Source organism: Sylvia atricapilla, chromosome 1 (assembly GCF_009819655.1).
Source record: "Sylvia atricapilla isolate bSylAtr1 chromosome 1, bSylAtr1.pri, whole genome shotgun sequence".
Classification (NCBI taxonomy): domain Eukaryota; kingdom Metazoa; phylum Chordata; class Aves; order Passeriformes; family Sylviidae; genus Sylvia; species Sylvia atricapilla.
This window is the reverse complement of record NC_089140.1, coordinates 140,202,503-140,229,571: the sequence shown is the minus strand read 5'-3', so window position 1 is coordinate 140,229,571 and position 27,069 is coordinate 140,202,503. Positions and strand designations below refer to the sequence as shown.

The 27,069-nt window shown below is 40.5% G+C and overlaps 1 long non-coding RNA gene across 1 annotated transcript in view; it reads right to left on the bottom strand.

Moving 5' to 3' along the window:
• Nucleotides 1–25,644, bottom strand: part of LOC136371380 (uncharacterized) — a 107,238-nt gene extending 81,594 nt beyond the window's left edge. The window contains exons 1-2 of the long non-coding RNA XR_010745333.1: nucleotides 25,577–25,644; nucleotides 3,478–3,568 (exon numbers count right to left, since the gene is read on the bottom strand). This is a non-coding gene — a long non-coding RNA (uncharacterized lncRNA). The remainder of the gene's footprint in view (nucleotides 1–3,477; nucleotides 3,569–25,576) is intronic.
• Nucleotides 25,645–27,069: the final 1,425 nt, after the last annotated feature.

The window sequence follows — 27,069 nt, the reverse complement described above, 5'->3', positions numbered from 1 at the left end:
TCTTCTCATTGGTGTGTTCTGGTCTTGGTTTATCTAAAAGGAAGCAGGATCAGGCTTCAAAAAGAAGCTCCAAACCATGTAAATAAACTTATTTTTTTCCTCCCCAAGTGCACTATTTGTGCTACTTTTAATACCAACCAAGTGATTCTCCTACAATTACTTTTTTCTCTGCTGGAAGGAAATTATTTTTTACAGAAAACCTGTCAAAAACACATTTCATACTTTGTATGTCAGATTCTTCAGCTACATTCTTATTTTTTTCTCCCTTAACTTCAGTAAATCATTAAAAATAATTTTAAGGATGACTACCACAATTGGAGTCATATGCAATCACCTGACATAAGCCACAAAACACAGTCACACCACTAACTCCCCGAGCCCTCTTGAACCTCAGTAACTCCTTTTCACAAAACCAATGGGATGGCTCAGCCTCAATCAGACCATTAAATGTCTCTTGTTGCCTAACAGTTACAAAGAAGATAAAAAGGCAGCAACAACTGTGCAATAGAGCTTTGGGGAGTTGCAGCAACTCTTAGGAGCACAGATCAGAACAGATACTTAAGAGTGTTTGCACAACAGATGAACAAGAGACTCTTGAGGAGTAAAACAAGCAAGAGAGCAGAACAGTCAGCCACGTTCAATACACATCAGTCCCTGGAAAAATAAATGTTTGTACAAAGCTGCACAACCAGCATGGTCAGTGAGAGGTTTTTTTCATCAAGTGTTTTGATTATTGACTAATTCCAAACATATTTTTCTTGGGTTCACTTCCAGGTGCAAGGATGAACATTAACTTACCTCAAAAACAACTAAGGGCTCACCTAGGCATGGTTGAAAATGGTCCCGAATATTGGCTTGTTCAAAGCTTGCAGAAGTAATATTGTTGCCAGATTATTCGTGCAGTGCATTTGTCAACCATTTTCTGCTGCATTGCTGCGTATCAAGTATTTATTTTTATTTTAAATATTTTTTTGTTTATCAGTCACTGAAAGGTCATTGTGAAGATACACTCTGGAAAGAAGTAGGGTAACAACAGCTCATAATGAAGTTATTTTAATGCACCATTTCCTTCAGACTCAGATTCCTGTTTCTATATAGTTCCTTTTACATCAGCTACCCTCACAAATCCTTGCCAAAGGCAAATAAAAAAAAAAAAAGTTGCAGTTTCCTCTTCACGTTGTAGTCCAAATTTAGGAAGCCATGTGTGAACTACCTCTAGCCAGCAACAAATTTAAGACAGCATTTGATTCTAAATGCTTGTTAATGTCCCACTGAAAGAAAAATAAAACACACTGCCATGCTGAAGTGGATCGTGTATATGGCTACAGAGGGATTTTTCCATTTAAAATATAATGGTGAGTTTAAATTAGAGATTTCCTCAGCCATGAGGGGAGAGATGTTAAACAGTTCCCTTGACCACTCCTGATCCACCTGCATCAGGCAGGCTGAGGGCTCCCTGGGTGTCTCAGCCTATCCCTGGCAGACAGGCAAGCCAAGGCTGTCCCCTCTCCCAGCTGATATCTCCAGTGTGGGGTTTTGCAGGGGCACACGTCTCTGCCCAGTGCTGCACATGGCTCTATCTGCTCAAGACACTCCTCTTAAAAACCAGAGCAGCCACAACAGAAGAACAGAAGTAGCAGCTTGTTCAATGAAAATGTCAAATTGATTGCTATGCCAAGTTGTGCCACTTCAGTGTATTCTACAATTTGGCCATGGGGTCATTCCCATATAGGCAGTGCCTGCCACAGCCCCTTCCAGCTCTCCTTTATTAGCTTTTCATAGAAATAACATGGTACAAATGATATTACATTTGCCAGAACCAAACTGAAAATATAACAGGTCAGTTTTAAGGCCACAATTTTAGTTCAGAATTTTCTTCCACTTCCAATATTGTCTTCAGCTCCTACTACTTTGACTAAGATTCAGAATCCTACTGGAATAAATATGTTGTAAAGAGATTTCCCTGGCCCATGCTGACAGATTCAGAAGGTTATTAGAAGAAGTAGAATCAACTGATATTTAGAATAAGTTTGCAAGCACTTCTGCCAGCTTTGTTACCCCTAGACAATTTCTGTCTACATTACGGTTCACTGTTGGTTATTTAGGTCAGGTTTATAAGCTACTCTCATTTCGTGCTTCCCTTAAGCATGCTATGAATTCTGTGCAGGATTCAATTTGTTAAAGATTTATGAGTCCTTCCCATTCCAGAGTCATATGTATCATATGGAAAGTACTGTGCAATGGAGAGCTTCGAAGAAGTCTCTCCCTGGCTTTCTCCAGAAAGGTGCTTCAAAATAATAGCTTCTGAAAAAAACACCATAAGAGTACCACAGTCTATTTTCTTGTGGGTTTTAAAAATTTTAATTTAAGCCCATTTTGTCTCTCTATCTGAATATTTTCTAACCCAGTCCTTGAACATCAACAGGGAAGAAGGAGAGGGAAAAAAAATAGAAGCTGTTCCTTAGTTTCAGCACTGGCTCCCAGTTAGAGTGAATGGACTGAAATGTCCAAAAATTGAACCCCTCTGAGGTGGTAGTCAGAATACTGGGATGTGTGTCTTTTAGCACATTGTGTCTTTGAAAAGGCACAGTAGATACATGGCTTTTCAATTACCTAACTTCTTGTAACCAAGTTGTTAGCTGGTCTGTAAGGCATATACAGTGCAAAGAAAGCAGTAGATGAAGCGCATTCAGGTGGAGTTTGTAGTGGGACACCCTCTGTACTCAGACAACAGACCCACCTGGCTCAGCAGCCAGCAGTCATCACAAGCACATGGCACAGAATTCATATAAATCAGGATCTATATAAAGTGGTTATTGCCTGCTCAGCATTACAACTGAAAGCATTCAAAAGAGTAATGCCCAAACCATTATTTTTACTAACTGCAGACTAGTGTTTAATAACACTATTTAATCCTCCTTAAATTTGTCTTTACACATCTTCAGCTTACACAAACATCTGAGCTAAAATAATGCATTTTCAAAACACAGTAAAATGAACATAAAATTCTATAGTAAGTTACATTTAAAAGGCTGAAATGTTGTTTTTTCACAAGATCTGAGTTATTTTGTGTACTAGAGTACAAGTATGAGTCTAGGAGGGTTTGGCTTTTTTGAAGCACAACAATATCTCCTCTCAATATTTTGCCAGAATATTTCAGAACCTATTTTAAAAACAGAATTAAACTTGTGAAATCACTGCATATTTTAATGTAGATAAAAGTGTTTTTTCTCATTGCCATCTCATTCAAAGGTAAAGCAATGACTCATGCAAGAGTGCAAGAGTCAGTATCAGAGCCAGGAATAAATATAGACATCTCATCACTCAGGACCTTGCACTAGACATTAAGCTGCATTTACTTTCCCAATTTATTACACTGCAAGATTGAAAAAAACTAGAAAGCCTTTAAATGCATCCCTGCTTTACAATACAATGAACCCCTCCTTCTATTCATGGTTGTGGCAATGCCAACTACACAAAAAAAAAAAAAAAAAAAAAAAAAAAAAAAAAAAAAAAAAAAAAAAAAAAAAAAAAAAAAAAAAAAAAAAAACCACCAGCAAAAAATCAACTCACACCAAACTACTTTAATTTCTTCTGCACATGACAGCCTTAATGAGATAAGCCCCCATCTAGGAACTGTTTCTTTCCTAATCTAACATTTTTAGTTAGGCTGACCAAAATTTACCTCCATTGATATACTGGCATGTGGTTAATATTGCCAGCAAAATTGTTTTTTGACTGAGATAGGGTATGAGCTTTTTTTGTCTCAGACAAAAGAAGATATGTACCTAACCTGAAAAGTCTGGGACAAAACAGGAGACTGCCTGAGAATTAATAAATGGACTAGCAGCTCAGATTCTAATCTTGGTGCAAGAAGAGTTCTGATAAATCTCTCTCTTAACCTGGTCAGAAATGCATTCTTACATGTGTTTGATGTACAAAGCTCATAGCAAGAATTCTGTATTTGCTGAACAAGGATATTTGGCATTCTCTTGGTAATGATGCAGAGCACATGGAACAAGAAGTAAATCAGACTCTGCATTTCTTATTGGATTCTTCTCAATTTGACATCAACGAATTATTTACAAAATTTCCTTTGGCTTTCTTCATTTGTAATTTACCATGGAATTTCCAGATGCCCTCTCTTTTGTGACAGAAGGCTACAGGTGCTCTGCCGACTGCTCGGTTCTTCTAACCAAGCAGTAAGTATTTACAACACATAGTCAAGATGGATGTATCATGGTAACTTCATACCAGCGTTCCCAATTTAACACACTGGCCCTTTTCCAGATGGTGCAGCAGAACAAATAAATTTCATGTCAGATTTATGGTTTGCCCACTCTTTACATTATTAACTGTCAAAATATTTTTTCCAGGAATAACAGACTGCAAGTAGCACTTGCACAAGATTTCACACGCAATGACTTGATCCACACAGGACTCTTTATGGGTTTGGATATTTTCTTGCTGTTAAGAGCACCAGAGGAGATATTGCTTTTCTAATTATTACTATGGAGAGCTTTCTCACCAAGAGAAGTGAGGCAAAGGTGGGCAAGAGCACAAAAAGGGAAATTATTATTAAAATAGCTCTGCCTGTGTACATGCTGTACCCTCTTCCTTAAGGCTTGTATTTGAAGGTCAAGAGCTGGCATGTCAAAACCTTTTGGCTTTTTCAATACTTGTAAACACTGCTCTGGTATCCCTGTAATATATACAAGTAAAGGTTGCCAACTTTTGCAATTCTATATCCAGTCTCATCTTATTCTGTAATTTCCTGCCCAAAGGCCTCAGTGGTAGAACTGAGATCTTCCCCAAAGCTTCAGCTTTAATTTCTAAGGTAAATTTCCATCCCCCATGACTAGAGAAAGAACCTTTAATTGGAGGAAGAAGTGCCACCAAAGAATGGGGAGAGATTGGCAACTAAACAAAATTCAGAATATGCTATTGTGAAATAATTGTGTGATTCTGCCAGGCTGGGTTTGCTTATGCACATCTGCAGATCCTACTTGGCATCTGTCAGTCAGAGAGTGTGCCTCAAAATGTGCACAAGTCCAGAGGTGTCCATACTCTCCTTTTCACCAAATAACATCTGTCTCTAAATTTATGGGGAGATAAACTGATTATCTAAAATATCATATAACTTCAGTCAAAATTTGAAGAGCATTCAAGTTACTGGAGATAGATAAGGAACTATCTTCAAATGCCCCTTCTCTAATTTAAGATTTTGGTTCATGTCTATCATGTAGTTGGAAAGCAAACTTTTCAATCACTCCTATTTACTGCTTGTTAGCTCAGTTGTTTTGGTGTACATAAATTAGACTCCTTCCAGGACAGATTAAACCACACATGCACCAGAGTTCTACATCCCCTCATGGAAGTGGGAGGTGCAGACAGAATCAATTCCTGCACAGGGCACCAGTCAGGTCAGACCACCAGACTGAGCCTAGTCCCAAACAAAAGTCCAGAACTACACAAAGTGCAGATGAAAAACCTCAGCATCCACTGCTTTATACACTGACCCTCTCTCACTGCTCTCAATTATTCTCCACCACTAAGAATTACTGATTAAAAAATCTAACATATTATTCCATTGACCATTTAACTCAAGGAATGCAAATAAGCTAACCAATAAACCCACAAAACCATGCTGATCCAAACCAGGCTTGCTCCCTTGCCCACCTGCTCCAGCCCTGGAGTCAGCAGCCTGGCAAGGGCAGTACTGGGCACTCTCAGAAAATTATCCAAGAAACACAAATTCCTCACTTGGGAACCTCCAACTACTTTAGACATCTGTTTTTAGACAGCTAAGTCCAGCCCTACCTGACTACTGTGACAAAATTAGAGCCATCTGGAAAGGAATGCAACTGAGTTCTTTCTTCCTCACTTGGGACTGTTGAAAGAGTGGTTAACATTTTGCTCCAAAGCTCTTAGAGCATGAGGAGTCATCTGTCCCTCTGTGCTGCACGTCCCCAACAGTCCCACTCTGCCCTCCTGCTGCTTTATCCCTGCCCTGTGCAGATGCACCAGGTGCAAGGTGGGGGATATTAGAGAACCAGGCAGGAGAGCATCTGAGCCATTAACTCAGATTTCCTCTTCCAGAGTCAGAAGATTCAGCCAAATAATTACACCACACAGCTGGTGCCTGCTAATACACTTTAAATTTGATAATCTGTCCAGAAGCAAAGAACATTTTTTATTCAGCGCAGGTTGAAAAGACAAGGCAAGAGAATTGGATGAGACAAGGTATTTTCAACATGATCTTTTTCATTACTGTGCTTCAGCTCTTTTGACTTTAAGACTAGAGCACAAACTAGGCGAATGAAAGACTTCTCTTTATTCTTCAGAAGTTACATAATTTAGCAATACTGTCTCTTTTTTTCCCTCCAGATTGGCAAAGTCTTAGCAACTCTTTTTTGTCAAAACAGTGTCTGCTCTCAACACCAAATTTTTTAATTGCCCCACCTCAAGCAAAAATGTGCCAATTAAATTTTGTCCTGATTATCAGACAACTCACTGGAATATGTTGTACCAAGAGAAACTAACTTCTGAAGACAAGCCTATGGGATGAACATTTTAAAGTTATCTATATATCTCTATAAATATATAGATATATAGATAATAAAAAAGTATAAAATCAACATTCATAGGAGACGTTGGGAAAGAGAAGACAAAGCAGCTCTGTTCTGCCGTGGAGCTTGGTGCTCAAGGAGGATGGGATGGACCTCCCTGTCATTCTGGAACCTCACCAGATCCATACCCTGCCCTCAGAGCAACCAAAGGCTTCAGCCCTTGGAGAGGACACATGAACTAGAGATCCAAAAAGCCTTTGTAGAAATGTTTTTCCAGTGTCCTGTATTATAAAGTGTCCTGTATCCAGTGTCTCTCAGCAACTGGCATTGCTGAGAGATACAAACAGGTGCCACCTTGCCCTCTGCACTGATGGGCAAGCAGCAGTCAGAGAAACAGAACAAGAAACAAAAAGGCAGAATTTCCCATGGAAGCACAGACTCACACCTGCACACTGTGTCCCTCTTTCTGGGTGACACACCCCAGAGGATGGAGGTGCCCAGTGCTGAGAACCCCTGGTGGGGCTGAGAGGGTTCTCCTCATCCTGCATTTTCGCAGTTTGAATGAATGCTGCAAAGGCACTTCTGAAATCAATTGGCAAGCTTTAAAACTCTTTAGTAAACTGTGTGGATAAACCTTCTGGGAGCCTTTTCCTGATAAAACCAGCCATCATGTAGCTGTAGATGCATGCATAGACAGTGAACTATGTGTATAGAGAGCAGAATTTACTATCCCATTATTAAGGCAGTGCAGTTAAAAAATAGTCCACATGAGAACACTGGTCTTAAACTATGGAGAAGAACTAATCTTTATTTGGATATCCAGATGCAATTTAAATGTCTTAATATCACCACTTTATATGAAGTGTCGTGGGGTCCTGCTGGGAACAGCCCAGTGCAGAGTCACTCTCATGGCAGGAACATTAACTGATAATAAACCATTACTTCCTGACGCTGACCCTCCCCAGACTGACCTGCCATAACTTCAGCTCTTCCTGCTCAAAATGCTACAGGATGAGATGAAGCTCAGGGTGAAGGCCATCCCCAGAAGGATGAGCAGGAAGTGCCAGCATGGCATCTGAGGCGTCTGAGAGTCCAGCAAACTCACTGGTTACAGGCAGCCTCTGACAGCAAGGCAGAGGATCTGATGATACTGAGCATTGCCTGTGAAGCACTTGCCTGGCAAGATGTTCTTTCACTGGGAGTTGTGAAGGAGCATTGTAAAGTATTAGCCTTTGTGTTTGGGCTTAGGAAATGTTTTAAAATAGATCAATGGGATATTAAATGAAAGTAGAAAAGCTTGCTAAAATACATATAATAATAATTGAATCTTTGCATGAGAAAAAGATTTGCAAAGTTTCAGCTATTTAAAAATAGGCAATTTCATAGCTGCATGAAAATGCTTATATCCACAAAGGAAAAATAAAATAAAGATATTTTACTTCATTATATGATATATTTAAAGGTTGATTATTAAACAGTTATTTTAACTAACCAATGAAAACGGCAGGATATCAAATGTTACTGGGTACAGATGATCTAGAGAGGTAAAAGACATCTTAAAGCTGCCTGGTTTTTGTTGTAATTGTTCAAACCTCAAAGCCTCAGAACTGCTCCCAGCTCAAGGAAATTGCTGACCCAGTGTTTCCCATCCTTGGAGGGTGGACCCCTCTTTAGATGAGATTTTTTTTTTCCAACCCCTTTTTATAGTTCTTCTCTGCAGCACCTATATTGTAAACCCCATTTGCCAGAGACAGCCCATGTAAGGGGGCACAAACCAGCTGAGATGTGAAGCAGTTCAAGGTTCTATTGCTCTGATCAGGGATATAAAGCTCAGTGTAGCAAACACTCCCTGTCCTTCCTATGGCATTTCTGTACTTGAGCCCAAGGACCCCACCCTGCACTGGCCATTTATCTCCTCCACCACACAAGCCCCCAGACACACACATAGAATCCTCACTCCTCTTGCACTGCAGAACTTCCATTAACAGCAGGAGCTTACAGAATAAAAAAGGGAAATTTACAATAGCAAACACATATGCACAAAGAAAGGGAGGAGCAGATGATGGCATGGAAAAATATTTTCCACAAAGGAGTGGTGAGACCATTTGAAACCTGGGGTAATAAAGTAGTCAAAAAAATGTGAAGCAAAACTGGGGAAGTCATCTTTGCAAGGAAGGAGAAATCAGGCTTCTGTGATCCTACGTGGCATGCAGAGACTAGCAAACCCCATGCAGAGACTAGCAAACCCCAGAAGAAAAAGATATATTTTAAAAACAACTTATTTCAGATCACTTTTTCCTTTGCTTATCTGTCATGATCAGAGAATGGACCTAAGGCTATCTATCATAGAACATAATATCTTTGTTACTGTCTGAAGTAGCTCCACAGGCTCTGGAAGAGAGCACTGCACTGTTTAAAGTGTTAGTGATGGGCATGACACAGATCTTGGCACCTAACAAAAATTTTAGTTTGCTTTCAAGACGTGCTTAGAAGTGAATTCAAATGCCATTTATCCAGCTAAACAAGCTTCAGCTCTCTTGATGGTTTCTCTGCTCCACTTTCATTATTTATTAGTATCTCTTACTGGGATATAGGAATGCTTAACAGCTTGAACCAAGAAGGAATTCTCATTATAAGAGGTGTTGTACAAGCACACAGCAACAGACAGCTCCTGCTCAGAGAGTTCCTGATCTGACCAGAAAAAACTGGCATGTGCTGGGAAAGGCAAATTGACACAGGGATAGAAAGAAGTTTGTTTTGCAGCGAAGCCAGGAATGGTGACTGAACAGTAAGCATTATTTTTACATTTAGGCACAGGCTTTTCAAGTATTTTCTGCCTTTCTGAGGCAATCTTCATGCAAAATATCCCACTTTTGTTTTCCCACCTAAGACCAACCATGATTATGAACATCATTAGTGAGTTGGCTGAATGTTTCAGCATTCCTCAGTGCATTTTTGGGCCAATATCCAGCTGAATTATGTCATTAATTTGTGTTTGTTGAACAGTCAGCTCCTCCCAAATACTTTTTGAATCTTTTGGCTCACAGCAGTCAAATTTAGTAGAGGGATAAAGGTTTCAACATTACTAAACTTCTAATGAGTTCTGTAAAAGTACTAAGTAACCAGATAGAGGGGAGAGACTTCATTAATACCCCACCAAGACAAAGAAAATAATGTAATTCAGTTTTTCAGTTTCAGAAATGGGGTAATTTCCAAAGAAGTTCAGCCTGAGAAGACAGACCCTTAGAAAATGTTTTGCTACTAGTTCTGCTGGTCTTGGGGCAATCTGGCTGTGCAAATGCTGATATTTGCATGACTGGGCTGACAAAAGCATAAGAACAGAAAAACATGTCATGCTTGTTGCAAAGATGTCATTTTGCCTTCTCTTCTGAGGGTCCCACACTTTGTCGAAGAAGATACCATGATAAATCCTTCTTCTGGCTGCAAACGGACAATCAGAGATGTCTAAAGGCTTTCCAATCATGTATCAATAGTTGATTTTTTTTTCCCAGCCATAAGGATAAATATTACAGTCGTATCCTCAAGAAAGCCCAAAGGGAAAGGGAGACTTTGGAGAAGGTTGCTCTGCTGGGTATTGCAGAGCTGGAATGGTTTAGGGTTTCCATCCTTCCCTGCTCAACTGTAAGCTCCTCCTGACCCAGCCCCTCCATCTGGAGCCAGCCCCCACTGCCCCACATGCCTCCCACCAAAGCTGGCCCCCTCTGCCTGCTGTGTAGAGCAGGTGGTGGAACAGCTCTGCCTTCCCTCATTCCTTGTCTCATGCCTGCCACCATTTCCCTCAGCAGGATCTGCTTTGCTGAAGATTGAATTGGTCCTGGGTGCAACCCCAGCAGGAACCAATTTAAGTATGTCAAAGTATAACTCAGCCCGATGTGGGAATACCTGCTTACATGGATTTATGGCCTGAATTTTGATTACTCAATGCCATGCCTTGCTGCCTTTCAGAGCACCCCAAAACATCCCCCAGAGTGGCAGTGGATGCATCCCTGAAAGAATGATGTAAACACCACATGCAAACCACCTGCCTCCTCCTCCTCCACAGCCAGAAGAGCTGGATACTGGTATCAAGGCTGATGAACATCTGTTCAGTGCTTCCACTATTTTTTCAGATGCTTCATGTGCAGTGGTGAAGCAGAAGAGGAATGTTTTGAAGATGAGCCAGCTACAGATGGAAACTCCTGAGGGTCACAGAGTTTTCAGCATTTCTTCTCACGGATGACAGCACAAAGCATTTGGTGTAGGAAAGCAACAGCTCATCTTAGCCAGAAAAAGCCATGCCTTGTGGGTGAGGAACAGAAAAACTTTGTATATGGGAGACTTTGGGAGGGAAACTGAAGGGTTGATGTGGCTCAGCAGAGGAACAGAGACAAACAGCATGATCAAAATATGCTGATTTGTTTAAAGCTACAGCCTTAATGATAAAGGAAACTTCAGAATAAAGGCACCTTCTTGTTGCTTCACTGTCCCATAATACTCATTTCTCTCCCATTTGAGCAACTGAAAACGTGAAGTCTCTGTGACACCAAAAAAAATTTTGTGCCTGTGTTTCAGGAGAGTGGGACACATTCTGCACAATTCTGAGTGCAAAATTCAGCACACAGCATCACCTTTTCAGCTCAGTTGACCTTCCTCAGCAAAGTATTGTCCTCAGCAAGCAAACAACAAGTTCCATTTCTGAAAAATAATGGATTACACATAGGGAAAGGATTATGAAAAAATGAAAGGTAGATGGATTTACTTGTACAAAATCTGCTCAGATGGGTATTATTTTTGCTTTTTTTTTTTTTTTTTTTTTTTTTTTTTTTTTTTTTTTTTTTTTTTTTTTTAATACAGAGTTTACTTTAGCTCCAGTGTTGGGACCAACAGAGGGGCACTCTGGTAATGGAGGGATTTTGAGTGAGAAGGTCCAGCACTGACCTTTCTCCCAAAGGCAGCCAACTGCAAGTGAATCAGCCACTATACCAACAAAAATGACCAAGAATAGAAGGTAGATTTCCAGCCTTCCTGCTCTGCAGCAGTTTTGTTTTTCCTTGCAGTGGCAGTGGTGATTACCTTATCTGTACATACCAGCCTGCCGAACAATACAGGAAAACCACCATCCAAGAAATACCCATTTAATAAGCCTTGGCATCTTTCATGCAGACCTGGGAAGGCAGGATGCTGCACAAGAGTATCTTCCTTCAGACAGGCTCCACGGTGACAAAAACAAATCTGCAGATAGGAGGTAAACCACATTCCCAAGAAAGGAACATAGTGTAGGAAATCTATCCTCTCTGGGAGAGCTCTGCAAAAGTACTCATTTCTCCAGCAGTGGAAGTTTTTTCCAGTCACTGTCATAGGATTTTTGTCTCCAAAAGCACATCCCAAGGTTGTAGCATATTTCTGAGTACCCATAGAGGCTCAGTAGATGGGTGTGTGAGCTGTATCCTCCTTTCCATGTCCCAGTTCATCAGGTGTCCCCATGGTATGGCTATAAGAGTGCTGAATGACCTTCAACTATTTTATGAATTTGGTAGCCAAAATTTAACAGTACCAAGGCACCTAGAAAAGCTTGGCCAAATACAGACAGATATTACATGATTATCCTGTATAAATACATTGGTAAGTTAATTGCCAGTAGAGGGAAAAAACTATTTAATGAAAAGAGTATGTTGGTAGGAGAGGAAACAGTTATAAACTATATATCCATTAATAGATTTAGGCTGGAAATTAGATGAAGGATTCCACTCATTAAGGAAATATGAATCCAAAACAATCCCAAAAAGGGAAGACTGAGATGAAAATCCCAAGACAGTACTTGATCCGCTGATGAGGGGATTACCTGAAATGAAATCCTGAAAAGGACCTGACCCAGAAGCACACAAGATTCCTCCCTTTCCTATGCTATTATGCTCTCGATTCCATTTTGCAAGGAAAAACATATACTCCTAACTTTCTGATCTCAGTGCTAAGGATATGCCCTGAAATGATAGACAGGACTTGCATCTCAACAAGAAAAGCAGAGAAACACAGAGGAGTGCTGTCACAGACTAAGGATGTGCTGAACCTTCTCCTCTTGCTAGTTGCATCCCAAATGCACTTTGTAGTGGTCCAAGACCACTGTAAAAACAATAGAATGAGCACTCTGATTCCTGACTACTCTGCTGTATGAGTGACTACCTCTTTATTTACCTATAATGCCTGTATTTCACAAGGGGCTATCATATCATTGAAGTAGTGATTTTTCCTTCATTACTATTAATCTTGATAGGACATTGCATTTCTATTACTTACCATTTATATTGCAGTGGAATCTAAACATCTCCATTATGTCAGAATCCCGTGTGCTGAGCTCTATATAAACATGAGCAACAATTTTCCCTCTCCCCAGAAATGTCTAAAGCCTCTAGGATTTCCCATCCCTAATAGTGTACCAGTTAAAGCTCAACCCTCGCAAGCAGCTCTGCATCTGTGAAAACAGAACTATATCTATTTTTGTTTCACAGAACTGTAGAACAGCTTTGGTTGGAAGGGACCTTAATCTAATGTATTTCATTGTGGTATGGCCAAGAAGTCACTACTGCTCAGACAGTACAGTACTGAACAACTCTTGGTTTTCCCATCTTTGGAGCTGCTGGTCCCAGCAAAGCCTTCAGCAAGGACACTTTATTCTGCAGTGGCTCAGCAATATCAGGCTGTCTCTCAGCAGAGCACAGCTCAAAGCCAGGACCATCATATTTCCCAGGAGTTCAACTGACCTCACCACTGGAGCTGGAGTCCTCCTGAGCTAAGGCACAACATACCTGAGAGCTCAGTGCATGCACAGGGCTGCCACATCAGCATTTATATGTTTGCATTGATTAGAGCTGAACTAGCAAAACTTTAATTTCTCGTTGGATGAGAAAAGACAGAATCAACAAATGCACGAATGCTGAGAGAACAGTGTAAAGATACTGCTGGAATGTGGGAAATGGATTTGTAGAGAATTCTCAAAGCCTGACAGAAGGCTCACATAGTCTTGTGCATCTGTATGCAAACTTTGAGATAAAGTATGCTGGCTAGAAAGGCCATGGAATAGGACAGATATTGTTGAGAGAGAAATTGAACTAGAAACAAGTTTCAAATTATGACCTTGCAAATAGACTAGATAGTTCAGAGGAATAGAACTATGAAAGGTGTATTGTAGCAAGACCCTCGTGGAGTGTGGGAGTGGGCTGTATTTTAATAGATGGCTGGCTTAGAAGCACTAGAAGCATTGTGTGGCAAAAGCTGATAGGCCAAAAAAATACACTTATATTGTACTGTATTTATATAATAATAATAGTTTGCTTCTGGTTTTGATGGCGTGAATTGTAATTTCTGTACCGTCTCACCCTTCTCATGAGACTGAAAATGGAATAAAAGTCTTTAAAACACCTCTCAGGAGCCCCGTCTCTGGGTCAGAAAAAGGCCTTTCTGGCACTGGAAGTGAGATTCTCTGTCACCTTGTATCTTGCTGAGTGTCTCAGGTGAACATTGCCATTAGACAGTGTTATGTACAGCACTTTGCCCTGGAGAAAATGACTGCATGAGTGGAGATCTGAACCCACAATGCTCTGGCCCAGCAGAGTGTGCCTGAAGCCTTTAATGAAGCCACTAAATCCCACCTGCTATCTGTCAGCAGCAGGTTTCCTCCCCACTTACTACAGAGGTGAACTTAAAATCCAAGCTAAAACTTACTATATTTTTACCAGAGATGATTATACCAGGAGCCAGTATCATCAGAAATTGGCTGCCTAAAGAGAGCATCTTTGAGGAAGAGTGTCTGATATTGAAACAAAACGCACAGATTTCTTAGTGGAAAAAAACCTTAATGCAGCTCATCAGGGAGACAGATGGCAGCTTCCCTCCTGACAAGCACCATGGGGGCTGAGTTTGCTCAACTCCCTCTTGCTGCACTTTGTATTTCAGCAGCTGTATGAAATTAATTCCAATAAATTAAACCTCTTTGAGGAACAAATGATCTGGATGAAAACTATAGTGCTAGGGGCAATCAGCCATTTGAAACTTGGTGATCTCAGAGACAGGGAAGCAGCACCCTTGTTGTCTGTATCATAGGCATTTGCTGAGGCAGCCAGAAAAGGCTATTTCAGCATAAGAAACCAAATCAGGATCCAAAGCTCCTTCTCCAAAGCCACAGTAGTGCCAAGCCAATCATCTATGGTGATAAAAAATGAGCTCAGCACATGCAGACCCTGAGAGCTGACCTTCTCTAAGCACCTTGGGAAGGCTCCATGCCATAACTCACTCAGCCCTTCAAGAGCCACTCCAAGAGGAACCTTAGCTGAAGGAAGAGCAGCTCAGCCTATTTGAAACACACATGCCTAAGGCTGATATTCAGCTTAATTATTGGTAATTTAACTTGGAGCCCACCATTGTCTTTCCTGGGCTTATCCAGCTGGTTATGTCAGTTGTTTGCTCTAGTTTAGGACTCCAGTGAATATGACAATGCACAAAGGCTCTGGGTGTTGAACAATGAAAGATCATCTGGAGCAGGTACCCGTGTGCTGCAATTTCTGTGCTGTCAGCAGCAACCTTTCCCAAGCCATTCAGTAGCCAACCCTCACACTCTACAGGGATATTGCTGGATGGCTTTTCTCCTAAACTTTAAGAGCAGGACAATTTTTCAGGAAGCTTGTGCTCACTAATTTCAAACTTGTTTTTTGTGAACATCACAGTAATGTGCCCAAGGATACCAAATCTTCAAAACAAGCAAGAATCTCTATTGATTTTTTTCCTGATATTGCTTAATATCAATCTCCATATTTAAACATCCTTTCATTTTTCACCTAGATGATCCTTTACAACTATGGAATTTTTAATATTCTATTGCATGAAATACCTCAAATAGAGAATATATTAATTTCTCAGAGCAAAAACAATAATATAGTGATAGAACACAAGGATTGGAAATCTTGGGTACTGGTTGTGTTTCACCCCAGCTCTGCTTCAGTTTGTCTGGCTATTAACTGGGACCAAAAGCCTTAAGCATCCACTCATGGTATGTTCTGTTCCTGGTTATATGATATCCTAAAGTTCCTTGACAGTTATTGAGAACTTATTTCCCTTTCCTGTTCCTTTCCAGGAAAAGTGAGTTAAATATGCAAATTATTTCCCCTTATACCTCTTCTATATGGAGACTTTAACTCTTTCCTTTCCTGTAAGAACTAAAGCATAGAGTTGCTGGGAAAGCATAAGGGATGTGTGTCTCAGGGACAAATGGCCAAATAAAGTAACCTGCCAGAGACAAATTTAGCCTAACAGACCCTTACAGAAGTACCTAAATATAAACTCATAGGCTATTTTTGTTATCATTAATCACCATCAAACATGGCAGGAATCATAAACATAAACCTTTAAGAGATAGAAAAAGGGAGTTTGTGTATCTTAATGTGACATAGCATTTCAACCAGAGACCCTGATGGGATCTATCTCTGCGTATGGTACCCTGGCTCACATTTTTCCAAAAGACTTGACTGAAAATTACCAAAGTTTAAATAGGTTATCATTTTAAGCATAAAGCCTAGATTTTCTATATGAGTAGGAATTTTGTGTTTTTAATCATGTGCTTCTGTAACTCACACAGCTACTGATGGAAGGTTTTATTCATTGGTATTAAGTGGACTTAACAGTCTTGCTCTCATTCAAGGGGTCAGAGATGTCACCCTGAAATGACCATCTGAACAAGCATCAGAATAGTCTGTGTGAGAAATGAGGCCCCTGGATTTTGAAGCTTGATTATAATCTATTTGAAGCTCTCCAGGCCAATAATTCAGCCTGGTTGCTCACTGAAGTAGATTCCTCTGGTACCAAAGGAAATGATCACCCTCCACGTAGACACAGCAGAAGAAATATGAGTCAGAGGGACAGCAAATATGACATGTGACAGGAAATAGCCCCATCCAATGACCCCCATCAACAAATGAGTGTGCAGAGATCAGTGAGTAGAATGTCCTTGTGCAAACAGCCACAAATTACACAACTAATTGCAGTTCCAGACAGGAAAGCTCTTGGCAGCACCTAGTCCTATTCTGCGATTTGTCCCCTGCCCAGCAGGGAAGTGGTATTGAGCTGTAAGGGATCACACACCTGTGTCCCAAGAGCAATGAGCTATGGGCAAGCCTTCCTTTCAAATCTTACGTGTCCTCTCACCATTTGTCTCCAAAAAGGAGAGGAAAAGTTACAACTCCCCTTTTTTCCTTTCCATTCTGTTTCTTTATTTTATCCAATGAGCCACTAGAATGGCATCTTCCCACCACTGGGAGATTTACTCGCTGTGGGACAGATGTTTAGAGAAACATTATTTCTGGCAGGCAAATCTGAAATTTGGAGCTCTCTTCAGCTCCTTTCTCTGAGCGTATGACTGCCTCCCAGAAGTTATTTGACAGCACATATCTCCCAGCAATGCTGAGATACATTAAAAATCCAGCAATTTCATGTCCTTGATATGCAGTGGGATCACCTGGTGTGCCAATCTGAGCTGCATTTGACCCTAAGTCTTAAAGGATTTGTTACTCCACCAAGTCTTGACCCAGCCAGGGTCTTTTAATGTTGTCACTAACACCTGCTTCAAACAATGCCCACTTGTATGTTTTCTATTAACAATAAACAATATTCCATTATTAAGCTTAAAATTTCCTATTATCTTGCTAAGCATATTTTTCTGCAGCCTCAAGGTCTATCCTAGCCAAACCTAAGACTCAGACTGTTGTTCCATGTCCTTGCTTGCTGTACTATTGTAACTTTTCCTACTTCCAAACTTTGCAGTTGCAGCTGACAAACCACGCTCCACACAGGAGCTTGCTACTGGATAACTAATACTGCTATAACATGCACTGTATATAAATAAATATATATTTATAAATATATATAAATAGGTGTCGTTGTCTCACCCCACATCAGGCACCAGGGTTATCCATCCTTTCAGGAACCTGCTGGGACCAAGTTCAATAACAGCCTACAGGAGTGAGATGGGAGGGGGAATTCTGAGATAGGATCCACAGCTCTAGTCCCAAAGGCCCAGCTGATATCTCCTCTCAAATCTGCAGAGGACGAGATTTCACTGTCCTGGCCACCCTGATCTCACCATCAACCAGGAATTTCTCCTAAAAAGCACCACCAGTGTTGTTCTGACATTTCTCAGTCTGACTGCACCCCTTAACAGCTGGACACTGAGGAGATTGTGTCCCATGTAACTCACAGCAGCCAGGTGGGCAGAGGGCTCACGAGAGAAATAGGATGTCACACAACAGTCATGTCACCCATGAAACCTATCTGCATCTTGGTTTTCAGATAAGCCCCAACATGAGACCTCAATTATTTTATGAATCGTGACTTTTGAATAAAGGTACTGTGAAGAGTCTAGCACCAACACAGGTGTAATTCATCCTCTGAAAAAATTCATCCTTGGTACCAATAATTCCAGCTAGGTCTGAGGGGAGAGGTCTGAGAAAGAAATTGAAACATTTGATAAGTTAATCACACACGAAAACAAGGAGATAGGTGGATATTGAGCACAAAAAATTAAATATGTAATTGCCTTTATTCCATTTAATTACTTTCGGGAGGCAAGGGTATGAATATATTTAATTTGGTCTTAATTTGGCAAATCAAGTTAATCAATTAATACCTACTCAGAGAGGTACTGTGAATGATGAAGGGAGAGAAAGACAGGAGAATTGAGAAGAAAAAGAGTCAGTTTACAAAAACTTACAAGGGTTCCATAAATCTAGTATTAATCCTCATGCCTCTTTCTTGTGTTTTGGTACCCAAATTTCCCATACCTTAAGCACTGAGTGCACTGGGTGGGATTTAGGGCTAAGCAAGCCCCAGGGGTGGAAGTGGGGAAGGCAGAGGCAGAGAATGTGACAGAATAAGTCCAGAAAGGTGGAGTACAGTGATCTTTAAAAGGCAAGTGAAGTAAAAACAGGAAACTTTAGTCATCTAAATATTTGATACAAGATTCCAGGATCTATCATTGAGATGCAGGGGAAAAATATAGAATTATCAAATTTAGCATAAAAAATATTTAATAATAACCATTAGGATTATGGAACAAAAAGTGTGGTCAAGGGTTTATAAATTAACCAAAATTCAAGATTGTTTTATTTCTAAAAGTTCATCACTGACCCCGTGAAAATTGCAAAATATGATTCAATTTACCAGCCTCTAAAATAATTTTTTACTCATGCCTCATTCCTATACATATATTATTTTGTCCCCCCCACTAGAAATACTACAACATTCAACTTGATGATGCAATTACAGACAATACAGTGCAAATTCTACTGGAATAAACCCCTCAGGATATAGCCATTTGACAGCCTCACTATGGCATTATAAGTTTGACATAAAAGCTAAAATTATGTGGATGTAATCCATATAAATGATGTAATAACAGATGCAGGAAAAATAAAGGAAGAAGAAACTGAAAAATCTCTGGGCTTTTCTCCAAAAGAATTTGCTGTGGATGAAGCTATTACAGGAAAATAGAACTAAATGTGACAAATATATACTTTAAAACACTAGGAAACTGGAAGAACAGAAATATCAAGAAAAATAACCATGAGATGAAAACACAGAGAAGGACCTGATAAAACTGCCTGTGCTTTGCTGCAAGAGTGTCTCTTTGGTCTTCCTGCACCTATTGCAACATGGAAGATAATGTTTGCTCCCTGGATTGGAGTTGCAGAAGACAGGCATGTGTGGAATTCCCAGGCTATCCTCAGGGCATCAGCCTGACTCACTGCTTCTTTTTGTTTTTCATAGACGAAGTGTGGCTTAGTAACTTTTGCATGCTTGAAATTGCCAAGTTTAATCCACAGGGCCCTAAATCCACACATATTACACAGCATTACAAAGCCCTTCTTCGTTACAAGAGTATCGTGGTGTTTTCATTCCAGATGACTTACAGCAAGTAATTAAAGGGATCATTAGCAAGAAGTGTACAAAAATCCTTAAGCTTCTCATGAGCAGTCTGCTTTATTAATAAGAAGAATTGATGCTTTAACTGCCCCATTTAATGCAGATTGTTTTGAGCATGTGCCATATTTTCTTCCTAGACTAAAAACCAAAACATCTGATTAGATCTGAGTGTCTCCACCTTACTTGAGTAATGAGTCTGTCCTTAAAATATTGACAGCTCCATCAAGGACTTCCTGAGTTACAACTTGGGGTAAACCATGACTTTTGTCATTGTTGCACTGAAGAATGATCAGTTTTGTCTATTCAGAAGCTCTTCTAGGCAGAGACGGTCTCCCTCAAAGTATGTCCTGTACATAGCAAAAAGAAGTTTCAACACAGTTTGAGCCTCAGGATGATTCTGCAGTGCAAACAGTAATAAGTGAATGATCTACTGATGTGATAACAACAGCATCTGCCATTTGCCTTTAAATAGAAAATTACAGCCTTGTCCTATGTTAGTGAGAAAGGAAGGAATAATCACAATATCCTTGTCCTGCAACAGCTCTGCCATGTGTCCCCATGCAATGCTTCTCAGCAGTTTCCCTGACTCCTAAAGAGCTCAAAACAAATAATCTGAGTCAACTGAAGTTATAAACCCGTAGTATTAGTACTTTCTTCAGGGTAGTCTCTTGCAAGTGGTTGAACAGTAGAAGCAGAATCGCGGTGCCACTGAGAGACCCGACTTAAAAAGAGGGGGTACAAAAGTAATCCAAAAAAAAAGAGGAGGTGCTACCATGTCTCTCCACCACTCTTCAGCCACTTAGCTGGTGACAATCACATTGTCACCAAAGCCACCAAGTAGGGGCCATAGTCAGACATAATCAAGGACCAGACTGCATGAAGGCCTTTTGGGCATAGTCCTGACCATAGCAAGGTGCCTGTTCAGAAATTATCAAATTATCCCTCTCTCTGAGCTGGAGCACCTCGAGCCTTCTTTTGTTCCTGTCCTCTGCTCTAGGATCATCTCTCGTGAGCCTGTCTCATCCCCTTCCCCCATCAAACCTAATTTAAAGCCTCTCAACCAGCCCTGTCAAGCCATGTTTTGCCCCAACTAGAGAGGTGAACCCCATCTGTCTCCAGCATGCCTGATGCTTTATAAACCATCCCATGATTGAAAGTCCCAAAATTCCACAATAGCACCACTCTTGGGTTTTCCAGTTCCTTTTGGCATTCATCCCTGTTTATCAAAGGAATCAAGAAGAACACCACCTGTGCTTCCATCTGTCCAAGCAGGCAACCTAGTGCCTGCAAGTTCCTCTTGGCTGTCCTGGTTCTTATCTCATCAGCCTCATTGCTGCCATGGACAACCAGTAGTGGGTAATAAACAGAACAGGGGAACTGAAAGTCAAACCCCTTTTCCAAGCTGGACTCTCCTATACAGAGGGGATTTTCACTGGGGAGGGTGAAAAGGCAGGAAGGTCTGACTGCACGAGAGAAGGGACATTTTGCCCATGGAAATTGCCTGGTACAGTTATAATCCAGTGTTCATTTGGACAATTTCAATGGCCACTCTGCAAAATCTCCCTGCAGCAGCAAGGTCTGACTGATGGGATTTTGTACAGTGTTGAGGGGAAGTGAAATCTCTGAACCATAACAAAATGCACCTATTTCTTAACTCAGGCAAAACACCCACCCCCTTCCACTTGACCCTATCTGGCAAAGTCCGTGTTGTCCTCACTGAAGGTTTCAGCTGAGTAAAGATTCCCTGCAAGTTTTAGTTCACAAACAGAGAGGAATTAATGACAGGCACTTTTCAATGATTAACTCATACAATTAATGCAGTTGATAGTCATCTCCCATTCCTGTAATTAAAGAGATAAAGGTGATATGGTTAATGAGTGCTTTAGCATGAGCTTAATTGCAAATCCTCTCATCAATGAAGTGATTTATTGAAACACTTGTGGAGCAGTGAATAACTTGTCTTCCCTTTGGAAGTGAAAACTCTGAGACATAAAAGAGTCAGGAAAATTCACAACCACTGTCAATATTCCCATGCAGCCACTCCATATCCTAGGTCTTGCACAGCTACCCATTGAGTACTGAATATATTTCTGCAATTATCAGACCTTGCATAATGAGGTGAAGGAGAACAAAAGGAAAATAACTGATATTAAATTATTAGTATTATTTCATTCCTATTACTGTCTTTCTACTCTTCAGTCTGAAAAAACATGGTTCAAACAAATTCAGAACAAACCTTTGAAAAATCAGTATCAACAGTGTATAAGCCTTTGGGATAAAAACCAATTTTTTTCCTAGTTTTCACAGAACATATGAGCTTCCTTGGCTGTCATATTGTATCTTCATAATATCTTCTAGAAGGCTTAAAAGGTCATTTGAATGATCTCTGATCTGATGTACATTTGAAGTAACCAACAAAGCATATATTTTTTCATAAAGAAAATATGAAAATGAAGGAAAAGGGTCTCCTGGTGACCACCTCACAATAAAAAACTAAGCAGGAAAGTTTAGACGCATTTCTTTTCTGCAAAGAGGCAGCAGTGTTTATATTTGTTGTCTAGCAAAGGCTATTTAAATAGCTTGTCTAAGAAAATTTGTTTGAGTGCACTAAAGCCTGTGAGCTGCTTGCAGACTGAACATTTATTTCTGGTATTCAAGCTCTGTCCTTGGCCACCTAAGATACATGATATTGATTCCTTCCCTGACTGGAAAACTTAAAATCCACAAACTCTTACTATTTCTATTCAAAACAGATTTAATTTTTGTCACCAGAATGAATAAGTGACATGATTAAACAAGCCCTGTCTGTGAGCTCAGGCTGCAGGCTTTTTCATGCACCCGTCCACACACAAAAGTCTCTTCACAGAAATGGCCATGAAAAGTACATGGTCTGAGTGATAACAGCCACCTGGAGCCTCCCATTAACCCTGGCCAAGACAGGCTTCCAAAAGCCTACTGAGAAAACACAGAAATGCCAGTGAGTAAACTGGTATGCCTCGCAGAGGAAATCAGGATGGCGCTTACACGAAGGAGTTCAACTCAGTGCGGACTGGAATTTCTGAGAAAAAACTGAGAATTTGACCAATGCTTTTTTTTTTTTTTTTTTTTTTTTTTTTTTTTTTTTTTTAAAGAGAAAGAAAAGGGAATGTGGCTGAACTGTGCAGTGGATGCTGATCTGAAATGGAAGAAAAAAATAAAAAAAAAAGCAAAAAAGTTTTAAAACAAAGCAAGGGAAAGTTTGACCAAAAAGTTTCATCTATAGCAAGCTGCAGAAGCAGAGCCTACTGCCTTCAGCATCAGGGGATGGGGTTGGCCTTGACCAGACTTACCGCTGAACACAGCTGCAAAACCAAGGCTCAGAGCTGGGGCTGTGGGTGGAGTCTGGGGAAGCACAGTACTAACACCAGCCCAGCACCTCCATGTTCCCTCAGAAGGTTTGCTTGTGGAGGACCACCAGTAACGTTCTCTGTCCCATCGTCTTTCTCCTCCTCTTCTCTTCTCTTCTCTTCTCTTCTCTTCTCTTCTCTTCTCTTCTCTTCTCTTCTCTTCTCTTCTCTTCTCTTCTCTCTCTCTTCTCTTCTCTTCTCTTCTCTTCTCTTCTCTTCTCTTCTCTTCTCTTCTCTTCTCTTCTCTTCTCTTCTCTTCTCTTCTCTTCTCTTCTCTTTTCTCTTCTCTTCCCTTCCCTTCCCTTCCCTTCCCTTCCCTTCCCTTCCCTTCCCTTCCCTTCCCTTCCCTTCCCTTCCCTTCCCTTCCCTTCCCTTCCCTTCCCTTCCCTTCCCTTCCCTTCCCTTCCCTTCCCTTCCCTTCCCTTCCCTTCCCTTCCCTTCCCTTCCCTTCCCTTCCCTTCCCTTCCCTTCCCTTCCCTTCCCTTCCCTTCTTGTGAAAGTTAGAGCCTTTCCTGGTTTAATAATGGAAGAAACAACCCTATCCAAAGCATTTAATTAAATGCTTTTAATCACTTGGAGGTTGCAGGATTTTCTGGCCTGTGAAAGTATGAAAAAGGGGAAAAGAAGCATGTGACCATCCTTTGACTAATATCCACAGTAGTCTGGGACAGATGTCTCAGCAAAAGGTCAAGGAGTGATATTCCTTTCACTTCACTAAAAGGCATTTCACTAACCATGGCATCCACCACTGCAAAATGTCACCAGCCACTGCCCAGGCAGAGCTGCTAGGTACAGCATGATCTGTAATAATAACCAGAAAATAATACACCGGGGGGAAAAAGCCCTCTACTTTTTTCCTCTGGAGCCCATGGTTCCAGCCAGAAGCTGCTTGCTATAAAAACAGCAGCTGGCAGCTCCTACTTCTTGATCCTGCCTCTGCAGATGCTTCACTGCACAGACCTTAGCAAGCTGCTCAGCCTATCTGCACCTGTCATTTTTCTTCATCTCTTAAATTTTAATTTTATTTTGTGCCCATGCTTCCCACTGCAAAAGCCCTGCACTACTCTGCTCATCCTCATCAGAATGCCCCTCTGTGGCAGACGAATATCAGTGTTCCTGTTTCAATAAGATGGAGAAATTGAAGCATGGAAATTAAATTACTATTCCATGGTCTCAGACCTCTCTGAATCAAAGCAATATCTTTTTGGTTTGTAGAGGTGTCCTCTTACTACAAGATCATTTCTTTCCATCTATTTCAGAGATAATAATATCTCTGTAACTAATCCCTATGGTTGTTGTGAAGAATCCTCTGTTCATTGTGTTAAAAATGTAAAGCAGTATAAAATATATTACTGCTTAAAGATATATTACTGATTAAAGCCACAGTGCAGATGGAAAATGAGAGTTATTTCTCTTAATTTTTAGGTTTTCATCTGCAGCAACATGACATGCCTCCTGGACACTTGCTCTCCATTCTGTTATTGGAATAATGCTTTTCCAGAGGAACTGCACAGGTGGACACTGCTCAAGGAGAGGACATTAAAAGACAAAGGGTTATTCAGAACAGGAGTGGACTATCACAGTCAGGTAAATTTTTAAGACACAGACAGAAGAAATGCATGTCATAAGCTGCAAGGGATAGTGGTAAGTTTCCATTGATTTGAAGTAATTCAAGAACACTGTTTCCATAATCAAGAAAATACATTCTAAACTTTCCTGTCCTTCCCTGTTGAGTCCTCCAAAGGTTAAGCCGCCAGCACAGCTCTGCCAATAGGACCAAATTCCAGGGAGCTTATGTAAAAAAACCCTGGGGACCCAAGGAGGGCTGGGCTGTACCAAAATGACAGGATGAGAGAAGAGACTGGAGCTCTGGTTGGTGATTTTTAGACCCCAGACCAGAAATGACCCAGAGTTTCTCCAGATGTCAGCCAGCATCTGGACCTGCTTACAGCAGCCTGCTGTCCCCATGGTCAGGGAGGAGCCAATTTTAGCACAAAATGTAGAGAAAATTAGGCAGCTTGGTGTACAGACAGCAAGCAAGCAAACACACAGGATCCACAAAAGTAAAGTGAATTTTCTTTTTTAACCAGACCATGTAAAAATTGGCCTTTAAGACAGACAGGTGGTGTTAAATTTGTTTAGGAGATCAAGTCAGAGGTTTGTCATGTTTATGGCTAAAATTTTTGCTGGCAAGAACTATGTTGTTTAAAAGCATGAAGAACTCATACCCCTAAACAGTACATATTTGTATTAAAGTTTTTTAATAACACAAGTAATAAGTTATTTCACAGGGCATTGGGCTTTTTCTTTCTTCTCACTCCCCTCCCCTATTTCCCAAGTATTTCATTATGGCCAATTACTTTCATAGAATAAGAAAGTGTACAGGGACCTTGTATGCACCAGGGGAAGTTTGCCAATCAGTTGAACCATGTAGACACTCAAATCCTCCAGGTGGAAACACAGTTTATAAAGGCAAAGGAGATGTATATCTAAATGGCCTGCTCTAAACAGCAAACTCCTTCTAATGTAGACAAAACTACTGTTTGTTTTGTTATTCTGATAAGCACTAGTGATAAAATACTGAAGTATTAAACCAGAAGTTAATAAAGTTTGGCCTCTAGTTGCTCTGCCATTTGAGAGAACAAATCTAAGAAATACCAATTAGTAAGGGAAAAAAAAAAAAAAAAAAAAAAAAAAAAAAAAAAAAAAAAAAAAAAAAAAAAAGGCAGGCACCAAAATGAGAGTTAGATTCCAAACAGTTCCATCATGGATGAGATATAGCCTTTCATCATTTTTGGAAACTTCCCTTCCCAATTAGGGAATACAGCTGCTCGAATAGTGTCATGTCTGTTCAGCAACTAGCAGGCACAATGTGTAAGCATTTGTAGCATCAATAGGGACCATTGTTCAGAAAATATTGCCATTGAAATCTTGTAAATGTGAATAGAATTAACTTCCCATTCATCTCTTGCTGTCACACTCTGTTTATTTTACTGTATTGTCTGAATGAACGTGCAGCCTCTCATATGCTCATAAGTCCAATTTCACCTAACAAACGTCTGATTGTATTCACTGCTCTTCCCTTCCTCCCCGCTGGGTTTCCTGTAGAGATTGGGACATTAATGAAACCCCTCCCCAAATTGTCCTTTTCCTGCCGAGAATGTTATATAAGGCCTAATTCTTCTTTACATTATTCTGTGCAAAGCCCTTTTTATCACTCTTCTACTCAAGGAACAAAAGACACTTGTTCAGCCACAGCAGAGGAGAATCAAAAGATCATATTCTTTCAGGTAATGGCACATTTCTGCTGATTGGTTACTTGGTTCTTGCTACAAAAGAAAGTAACATGTCAGATCCCAGAAAAAGTTAATCACACCTGACTAACTACACTCTGTACTGAATTAGGACTGTCATGAAAAAACACAAGTTGATGAAACCAATATTCTTTGATCTCTTCATATCTTTTATAACCTCAACCTTCCAGCTTTCCCATGGTGTTCTTGAAGGTTCAAAACATTTTTATGTGTAATGAACAGTCTTATTCTCTTTTTGAGAGTAGATATGCATCTCCCTTTTAATTAATTTTAGCGCTGTAGGATTTACAGTGCAGAACTGCAGACACCACAGAGGAGGTTGCATGTGTGTGGGAATGAGTGTGTGTGTATGTGATAGGGCACTGGGAAAGGGCAGAGGGAAGGTTCTGTATGAGCTACTATGACTTCTGCCTCTAATGCTGCAGCTTTTTTAAATCCTACTGTTTTTATGGGACCTTTATCAAATCCCATTATATGGGTGGGAATCTTATAATGCACTTCAGTGGGAGGTCGATTAGATTCATGGCACTGAACAATGTTGATGGACAGTCAGTGTGGTTGTATCTATCCCTTACTCATTTCCCAGTATTTGCTAAAAATAGGAGATAGACAGCTGATGTGCAGTAGAGAGTGCTCTGCAGAGAACAAGCTGACATGGCTAGGAAAGCACAGGTCTTTCCTGGCTCTATCTTCCCTTCAGCTAACTCAGTCACAAAACCACAGAACTGCTGGAGGTGTCTAGTCCAGCCTTCTGTTCAGAGCAGTGTTAGGGCCAGTGCAGCCCGCTCAGGGCTCTGTCCAGTTGATATTTACAATGTCTACAAGGACGGAGATTCA